We start from the raw sequence: 10,321 nt of genomic DNA, 5'->3' as shown, positions 1-10,321 counted from the left end.
AATCTTTTTAATTAAAAATGTTCTAAATGATAAAGCCCATTAAATGAAATACAGGGTTAGTCCCCAGGGGTCACCCCCACCCCCTGCCATTTAAGAAAGTTCTAATATCTTCTAAGTGGTCAAGATCCCCACCCCTAAACCATATATATTCTGGTTTTTCATGCTAAGATGGTTTGAATGATATACAGGGTTAGTACCCAGGGGTCATCCCGACCCCCTGCCAATCCCGACCCCCTGCCATTTGAGAAAGTTCTAATATCTTGTAAATGGTTGAGATCCCCACCCCTAAACCATATATATTCTGGTTTGTCATGATAAAGCACATCAAATGAAATACAGGGTTAGTCCCCAGGGGTCACCCCCACCCCCTGCCATTTAAGAAAGTTCTAATATCTTCCAAGTGGTCAAGATCCCCACCCCTAAACCATATATATTCTGGTTTGTCATGCTAGGATGGTTTGAATGATATACAGGGTTAGTCCCCAGGGGTCATCCCGACCCCCTGCCATTTGAGAAAGTTTAAATATCTTGTAAATGGTCGAGATCCCCACCCCTAAACCATATATATTCTGGTTTGTCATGATAAAGCACATCAAATGTTATACAGGGTTAGTCCCCAGGGGTCACCCCACCCCTGCCATTTAAGAAAGTTCTAATATCTTGTAAGTGGTCAAGATCCCCACCCCTAAACCATATATATTCTGGTTTGTCATACTAAGATGGTTTGAATGATATACAGGGTTAGTCCCCAGGGGTCATCACGACCCCCTGCCATTTGAGAAAGTTCTAATATCTTGTAAATGGTCGAGATCCCCACCCCTAAACCATATATATTCTGGTTTGTCATGATAAAGCACATCAAATGAAATACAAGGTTAGTCCCCAGGGGTAACCCCCACCCCCTGCCATTTAAGAAAATTCTAATACCTTGTAAGTGGTCAAGATCCCCACCCCTAAACCATATATATTCTGGTTTGTCATGCGAAGATGGTTTGAATGATATACAGGGTTAGTCCCCAGGGGTCATCCCGACCCCCTGCCATTTGAGAAAGTTCTAATATCTTGTAAATGGTCGAGATCCCCACCCCTAAACCATATATATTCTGGTTTGTCATAATACAGCACATCAAATGTTATACAGGGTTAGTCCCCAGGGGTCACCCCCACCCCCTGCCATTTAAGAAAGTTCAAATATCTTCTAAGTGGTCAAGATCCCCATCCCTAAACCATATATATTCTGGTTTGTCATGCTAAGATGGTTTGAATGATATACATGGTTAGTCCCCAGGGGTCATCCCGACCCCCTGCCATTTGAGAAAGTTCTAATATCTTGTAAATGGTTGAGATCCCCACCCCTAAACCATATATATTCCTGTTCGTCATGTAATGAACATTTGAATGACGTATAGGGCCAGTCCCCAGGAGTTTCTCCCCACCCCCAATGTTCTAGTATCTTGTAAATGGTCGAAATCCCCACCCCTAAACCATATATATTCTGGTTTGTCATGCCAAGATGATTTGAATGATATACAAGGTTAGTCCCCAGGCATCACTAATGCATATAACTTTACTGGACCAAACCAATTTTCGCTGGACGTTGCCCAATGTCAGGCGACCCTGGGAATTACGAATTATGGGAGCTTCGTTTGGGAGACTTCGTAACAGCATCCTGTTACAATCATTTCTTGTTATATATTACTTCCATGCCTAGACACTGCATTTGGAAAGGTTCAGAGTTTGAATTTGAAAAAATATTCTTGGTATCCATTCGTTAGGCTAGCATTAAGTACACAGCTTGAGGTTATGGACTAAGTATATTTTGCCTTCCAATAAAATAGACTTGTGATTAAAGTCTATACTTAATTTTCACTAATGTTGTATATTTTGTACACTTGTATTGTGCATTGTTATATAAATCATATGTGCCTTATCCAATGAATAATTAGGATTTGGACACGTTACATGTAGTACAGCAAATACAGGGAAAATTGGCCGTACCTCTGTAGAATTTCATATCCTTTAACTTTTGCTTTGTCTTAATCTTGAACTCTGCTTTAATACATAAGGCCAATGTATACCAAATTGTATATGCCACATCTGTCTATATCATAGAAACTGTGATTGGTAAACAAACATAACTGTTATGATTACACAAAAGATTCCATTGAACCACATTTGCATCTTCCTTTCTATGATACTAAAAGAGGAAATATACATGAACATACAAAGACACATAATAACGATTTCTCGATTTCTACAGATTGGATTGAGGTGCGAATGCCCATATGTTACGACATTTCATAGATCCGTCACCCATTTTGTCTGAAAATGATAAACCACTTAAAAAAGGGGGAAGGGCTAGTTAGCCAACATTTGGACTGTTACTTTTAAAAAGTCTATGCACTTAACAAATATGCAATTCAATAAGGGGGACCGTCCCCCTGCCCCTCCCCCACTTCCTCATCTGCCCACTGTCGTAATCGAGATTTCACTTCATTGGAGTCGGTGTTGACGAAGTCTTCTGTGTCTTCATTATAAACAAACCTGAATGATACAATGGCATACCTTCTCTTGTATTAACGATATTATTTCAGATCACCGAAATTAAAATGGTTTATTCAATATTTTGGGCAACAAATACAGTATATCTGTTTTCAGGAATAGGCGCACAATTAGGGTTCTCAGAAGTGCAGTATCAAAAAAGTGAAGAAAAATGTTTGCGCAATTATGTCTTGAAAATGGTTCAAACTGAGATAAAATCATTTTACCCGTAAGCGAAAATAATCGTAAATGTATGATGAGTTATTGTTATTAAAGTTGTATTGAAATTAAACTTATGTGAATTAAAAACTTAAAAACTGCAAGCTGTCAAATTATAAATCGATTATCAAAGTCTATAGATGAGTTAACGCACATCAGCAAGATCAAAATATCGATGAACAATTAGTTGTTTGCTGGCTTTAATGCCACTTTCATGACGCTTGGCTTTCCATGTCAATCAAGACTAATTTGTAGAGAAAGCCAGAGAGAACCACTGGCCTTCGACAGGAAAATAAAGAACCGTCTGTCTATTTTTAAAGATCTAAGCCGAACACGCTTTGCCGAAGAAAAAACCAAAGTTTTGACACGCTAGTGGCCATTAAAGTACTACGTAGACAACTCGATGATCAAGTTCCCTTCACATATCGACAGTTCCAGTTTTCTTATGATAAATGAATATTCTATATCATACTCTTTGAAATGGATAGGGTTTGTTGAATTGGTTCGTCCTGGATATATCTGTAATACTTGCCACTGAACGACGAAATGATCTATTAACCATTTATAGGAATTGCGAAATTGTACTAGCTCTTTCAACTGGGAGTAAGACTAATTGTTTATTGAATTTTGATTATCAATATCATTTCCTACGTACTGTTAAGGGGATGACCATATTATTGTTGGAGGAGAGGGGGCAGTAAATGATTTTCGGGAAGAGAATATAAATTTTCCCCTTTTGCGAAGCCGGCTTTTTTTTTTTTTTTTTATCTAAAATGGTCTTTTTTCAGAGACATGTATAACAAGGCCAGAAGACTCCAAGAATATCAAATGGTCGTTCCCATATAAACAAAGCCGGAAAATCTTTATTATTTTTTATACATATTGATAGAGAAAATTGATTAAGAGATTTTTAGATAGCTGCATGCGTAACATCAACAAACAACAAACAGTACACTCTAATGTTAATGCGAAATGTTTTAGAAGATACTCTGATTTATGTAGACCGACACACTGAGTTGATATTTTAAAATGATGACTCCGTTATAAGTCCAAAAAAGAACTCAATATAATGTTTAATATTTTGTCAAGACTTAGTCTTTGCTCTTATAACTACAAATACCATTTGTTAAGTCTTTGGTTTTTTCCGACTTGGACAAACCCACAACCTCAACGCCTGTACCTGGGACAAATACACGCTCTTGGGGAGCTACCATTTGATTTTTATGGGGGGGGGGCTAGGATGAAAATTTTTGTCCTGCCTATTTATTTTCCCCTCTTTTCGGTCCTGCCTTTTTATTTTTCACTCTATTCGGTTAAAAAATTATTCTGAATGCAAATTCACCCCATGCCTTATATTTATAGTGTTAGATTTGAAAAAAAAATATTCTGATTGATCGCGTCAAAGATTGAAGCGTGAAAAAATATTAAACATCAACAGTAAAATCATATCAATCTGATATGTTACTCTTCTGTTGTAAAATTCTAGGGGGCGATTTTTTTTCTTGATTTTATTCTTGGCTTTATGAGAGAAGTAAGCGGTCTATGTATATATATATATATATATATACAAGTCTAAATTGAAAACAACGTTCAAACCTATGACTGCGTTGGATAAAAACCACAATTTTTATACGTGTGCATGCAAAACAAATTTCTTGTTAGAGTGGTCTAAATACAGCACAAACAACATTTTCCAAAAGACCAAAAAAGTGAAAAAGTATATTTCAACAAAACGCATTTGACTAACAGGTCGAACAACTGATGTTCTTAAACCATGCTGACTGCCTTTGGCGATTGCCAAATAAACTGATCATCAGATGTAACAAAATGGATCTAATAATAATTTATTACCAAACAGAAAACCATAATCTTGCGGAAAAGATGGTATACCGCAAACATGAGGTGCATAAATGTGTACACCATATCCGGATTTCGACAATGAATGTCTCTTCAGTGATGTTAGGAATCGAAACGGTATTTGGAAGGCCATATTATTTACCTCAATTTAGGATAGACTCTTGAATTTTGAAAGAGTCGAAATAGGATGAACGGATCATATAAACCCGAAGGCAAATATAATACAAGCCAAAACGAAAAAATATAAACAAGTCTAAATTGAAAACAACGTTCAAACCTATGATTGCGTTTGATAAAAACCGCAATTTTTATACGTGTGCATGCAAAACAAATTTCTTGGTAGAGGGGTCTAAATACAGCACAAACAACATTTTCCAAAAGACCAAAAATGTGAAAAAGTATATTTTAACAAAACGCATTTGACTAGCAGGTCGAACAACTGATGTTCTTAAACCCTGCTGACTGCCATTGGCGATTGCCAAATAAACGGATCACCAGATGTAAAAAAATGGATCTTATTATAATTTATTACCAAACAGAAAACAATAATCTTGCGGAAAAAATGGTATACGCTTTTTCACGCTTTAGAACCGTTCTATCAAAAATATGTGAGTTTTCAGAATGAGGCTTTTTGTAAGGAGAAACTTCTGTCCAACATATCTTCTTTTTATGGACAGTCCAAATAATATTATGACATAAACACATTTTATAATACAAGTATGATTACAATCATTAATCACGAACATTGATTCAGATACTATTTATAGTAAGAACAATTAGAAACAAGCACATAACGTATGTTTCATGTCAGATAAGTTTTGAGCAGTCATTGTCCTAAATCCTACATCGGCGATTGTTACACCACTGTCCAAGTTAAGCGGATTGTTGACATGTTTAAACCGGTTCTAAGGCTTGTAAGTTCCTGTCCCAAGTCATTAGCCAGTAATTCAGTAGTTTCGCTTAATTGTAATTGTTTTTATTTAATTACTTTTAATTGATGGCTTACTTTCAATATATACAATGTATGAGATTAGCTCATTGGTGACGGTCATGCGGTGAACCCATGTCTGTTGGTCTCAGGTGGATTTATGTATCATCCTAATTCTTATACAAATCGGTTTTATTTTAATTGTGAGAAAATAAAAATCTATAGAAGACAATATAATGTTTAACATATCATCTTGTCAACATAACCATTACACTGAGATTTCCCTATAATCATGGTCATATTTGTATTGATATCATGGACAGATTGTCACACAAACTTGTATAAGGAAATCTGTTTGCAACTACAGTAAATGTATGAGCAGATACCACATAAATAAAATAATATATCGAAAATAAAAAAGGAAAAAAGGAAAAAAGAATGCTTTTTTTCAGTCCGTAGTGGTTGCTTCATATTTTCATTTCTCTCCTGCTTCTTAACACAAAGATTGGCCAGACTGTTCCAATTGTATTATTTACATAAATAAATACTAGATATATAATTTGTTTAGAAAATAGCCATGCCCTTAATATTTTTACATCTTTTTATTTTTTTTAACCTTGATCATATATTACAAAATCTTGTATGTGCTGGCGTTGTTGTGCTAGTAAATAGAAAGAGGTAAACGGTAAATTAACCAATAAGATAATACATGTAACTTATATTTATGAATAACCAAATAAAAAGTTGCTGTAAATGCAGCGCAGTTAGTTCCCCCTGAACACATCTTTTGCAATCAAAGGGAGGTAAACTGTACAAACATAAGGATACAATTTAGGATTCATACTGGGCAAAACCAGTACTATATGTCTAGTTGTAGATGTATGCTAAACAATTACAATATAAAATAAATTTATTGCAAAATTTAAAAACCCTGACTATACTGATAATGCAAATGAATATAGATAATAACGAATATACGAATGATAAATACCTGATTAAACAGTTTACTAGCATAATACAGCATATTTGATGTATATAAAAATAAGGAGATGTGGTATATTTGCCGATGAGACAACTAAGTTTAAACTATCCACCAATGTTCAGATGAAGTGGATTTAATTATATGCAACCGTACAGAACGTCCTTCAACGATGAGAAAAACCCTATACCGTATAGTCGGCTACAAAAAGCCCCGACATGAAAACTATGAAACAATTAGATTGAGAAAACTAAAAGCCTTATTTCTTAATAACCCCCGAAAATGTTAAATTATGTACGATGAATATAGGAATTTGCAATGTAAAAGAAGTTATATATATTATGATGGAAAAGGGAGTAAAGAATTATGATCAATTTCTTGAAATCTGACCCCCCAAAAAATAGTTTTCTTTAATAAATGATTCATTAGCCGATATATCCAACCTGTGATTAATATACTGTACAACACTAGTACTGTTGTCTCTGATCATACTACTCAAAGGTCTATACAAAAAGTCATGTCATAGTAACCTTCCTCGTAATCCGATAATTCAGTGAACAAAGAAAAAAAAAATTAGAATAACTTGAATATAAAAAACTAATGCTATATTTTTTTTAAAAACTTGAGTAGAAATATTATACTTTCTCAAACATATACTTTTTCAAACGTAATTAGAAACCTGTTTTATATGAAATTAAGTATTATCTGAAACTAATTTGCTTTGAACTACTCCTAACTATATGTATACTATAAAAATAAATCTCATTAAAGATAGAGTTAAATGTGATTTAACTAGACTTTAAATTGCAAAAAAACATAGCAGAATAAATTCTCATAAATTAGAAGTAGAAAATATTTTAAATTCGCGTTATTCGTTATTAAACTCCAACTGCAAAACTTTCAATAAATTCTGATAAACTTGAAATATATTGTATTGTAAATGTACTTTAATGTGAATTAATTTTCAAATCCAAGCAATTCAGTAATTTCTGACAAACTTGTAGTAGAATTTACCTTAAATTTCAAGTATATTTCTAAACTTAAGTAAAAAGGAATTTATTGAAAAAATAAATGTTAGTAAACGCATGCGTTCATGCAGTGGCGTTAACTTGCGTTTACTTTATGTAATGCTTGGTCTGCACCCAACTGTATCTAGAAATTAGTCCAATTATCTAGAAAATTCGAAGTTATTGTACAATTTTGTAAAATTACAAATGATGAAAGTCAATGATTTAAGGTTACATCTGATACAATTATCCATGAAAAATGGTCGAATTTATTACATCAAGTAAAATTATCAATAAATTGGCTGATTGAAATTTACATGTAACACAATTATCCAGGAAGTGACCGATTTAAGGATACCTCTAATATAATTATTTATCAAAAGATGTCAAATTTATTACACCAAGTAAAATTATCAATAAAATGGCCGATTTAATGTTGCTTTTCATACAAATGTTTAGAAAGTGACTGATTAAATATTACATTTAAAACAATTATCCATAAAATAAGTCGATTTTATTGTAAAATATGGAAAAATCATCAATAAAAATAGTGATTGATTTAATGCTACTTGTAATACAGTTATCTAGAAAGTGTCCGATAAAAAGTTACATTGAGTGCAATTATCTAGAAAGTGTTCAAATTTATTGTAAAATTACAAAAAATGAAAGTCGAATTGATTGTTGAACTATAGATATAGACTGTAGACGAATTTTTAATACAATTATCCTCAAAAGGCAACCGAAAATATTGTAAAATATAGTAAAAGTAGCAAACAAATAAGTGGCCGATTTGATATTATATGTAATACAATTATCTAGAATGAGTGACCGATTTAAGGTTATATCAAGTACAATTATCCGTAAAAAGTAGTCGAATTTATTGAAAAATGAAGTTAACTTATCATTAAAGAAACTGGCCAAGTTAAGGTTACAATTATCTAGAAATTAGTCCAATTATATCTAGAAAGTTCGAATTTTTTGTAAAATTTTGTGAAATTACAAATGATGAAAGTCAATGATTTAAGGTTACATCTAATACAATTATCCATGAAAAATGGTCGAATTTATTACATCAAGTAAAATTTTCAATAAATTGGCCGATTTAAATTTACATGTAACACAATTATCCAGGAAGTGACCGATTAAAGAATACCTCTAATATAATTATTTATCAAAAGATGTCAAATTCATTACACCAAGTAAAATTATCAATAAAATGGCCGATTTAATGTTGCATTTCATACAAATGTCTGGAAAGTGACTGATGAAAGGTTACATTTAAAACAATTATCCATAAAATTAGTCGATTTTATTGTAAAATAATGAAAAATCATCAATTAAGATAGTGATTGATTTAATGCTACATGTAATACAGTTATCTAGAAAGTTTCCAATAAAAAGTTATATTTACTGCAATTATCTAGAAAGTGTTCAAAATGTATTTTAAAATTTTGTAAAATTACATATAATGAAAGTCGAATTTATTGTTAAATTATAGATATAGACTGTAAACGAATTTTCCTCTTTAAATACAAGTATCCTTAAAAAGCTACCGCAAATATTGTAAAAAGTAGTTAAATTGGCAAAAAAGTAAATGGCCGAATTGATATTATATGTTATACAATTATCTAGAATGAGTGACCGATTTAAGGTTATATCAAGTACAATTATCCATAAAAAGTAGTCGAATTTATTGAAAAATGAAGTTAACTTATCAATAAAGAAACTGGCCAAGTTAAGGTTACAATTATCTAGAAATTAGTCCAATTATATCTAGAAAGTTCGAATTTATTGTAAAATTTTGTAAAATTACAAATAATGAAAGTCAATGATTTAAGGTTATATCTAATACAATTATCCATGAAAAATGGTCGAATTTATTACATCAAGTAAAAATATCAATAAAGTGGCTGATTGAAATTTACATGAAACACAATTATTCAGGAAGTGACAGATTTAAGGATACATTTATTAGAATTATTCATCAAAAGATGTCAAATTTATTACATCAAGTAAAATTATCAATAAATTGGCCGATTTAAATTAACATGCAACGCAATTATCCAAGAAGTGACCGATTTAAGGATACCTCTAATATAATTATTTATCAAAAGATGTCAGATTTATTACACCAAGTAAAATTATCAATAAAATGGCCGATTTAATGTTGCTTTTCATACAAATGTCTAGAAAGTGACTGATTAAATATTACATTTTAAACAATTATCCTTAAAATTAGTCGATTTTATTGTAAAATATGGAAAAATCATCAATTTAGATAGTGATTGATTTAATGCTACATGTAATACAGTTATCTAGAAAGTGTCCGATAAAAGGTTACATTTAGTGCAGTTATCTAGAAAGTGTTCAAATTTATTGTAAAATTACAAATAATGAAAGTCGAATTGATTGTTGAATTATAGATATAAACTGTAGACGAATTTTCCTTTTTAAATTTAATTATCCTAAAAAGGCGACCGAAAATATTGTAAAATATAGTAAAATTAGCAAACAAATAAGTGGCCGATTTGATATTATATGTAATACAATTATCTAGAATGAGTGACCGATTTAAGGTTATATCAAGTTCAATTATCCATAAAAAGTAGTCGAATTTATAATACCCCACGCAACGAGTTGCGGAGGGTATAATGTTTTTGACCCTTCCGCCTGTCCGTCCGTCCGTCTGTCCGTCCGTCAGTCCGTCAGTCCTGTTTCTTGTCATCGCAACTCCTCTCAAACCACACAACAGAATTTCACGAAACCTTTTTAGATAATAAGGACATACTA

The 10,321-nt window shown here is 32.2% G+C and overlaps 1 long non-coding RNA gene across 1 annotated transcript; it reads left to right on the top strand.

Moving 5' to 3' along the window:
- The first annotated feature begins 228 nt into the window (after positions 1-228).
- Positions 229-951, top strand: LOC127719222 (uncharacterized). The gene is made up of 2 exons (XR_007990198.1): positions 229-340; positions 875-951. It is a non-coding gene; the product is annotated as an uncharacterized LOC127719222 (long non-coding RNA).
- The last annotated feature ends 9,370 nt before the right edge of the window (positions 952-10,321 follow it).

This window comes from Mytilus californianus, unplaced genomic scaffold (genome assembly GCF_021869535.1).
Source record: "Mytilus californianus isolate M0D057914Y unplaced genomic scaffold, xbMytCali1.0.p SCAF_106, whole genome shotgun sequence".
Taxonomy (NCBI): Eukaryota; Metazoa; Mollusca; class Bivalvia; order Mytilida; family Mytilidae; genus Mytilus; species Mytilus californianus.
This window is presented reverse-complemented; position numbering and strand designations above follow the sequence as displayed.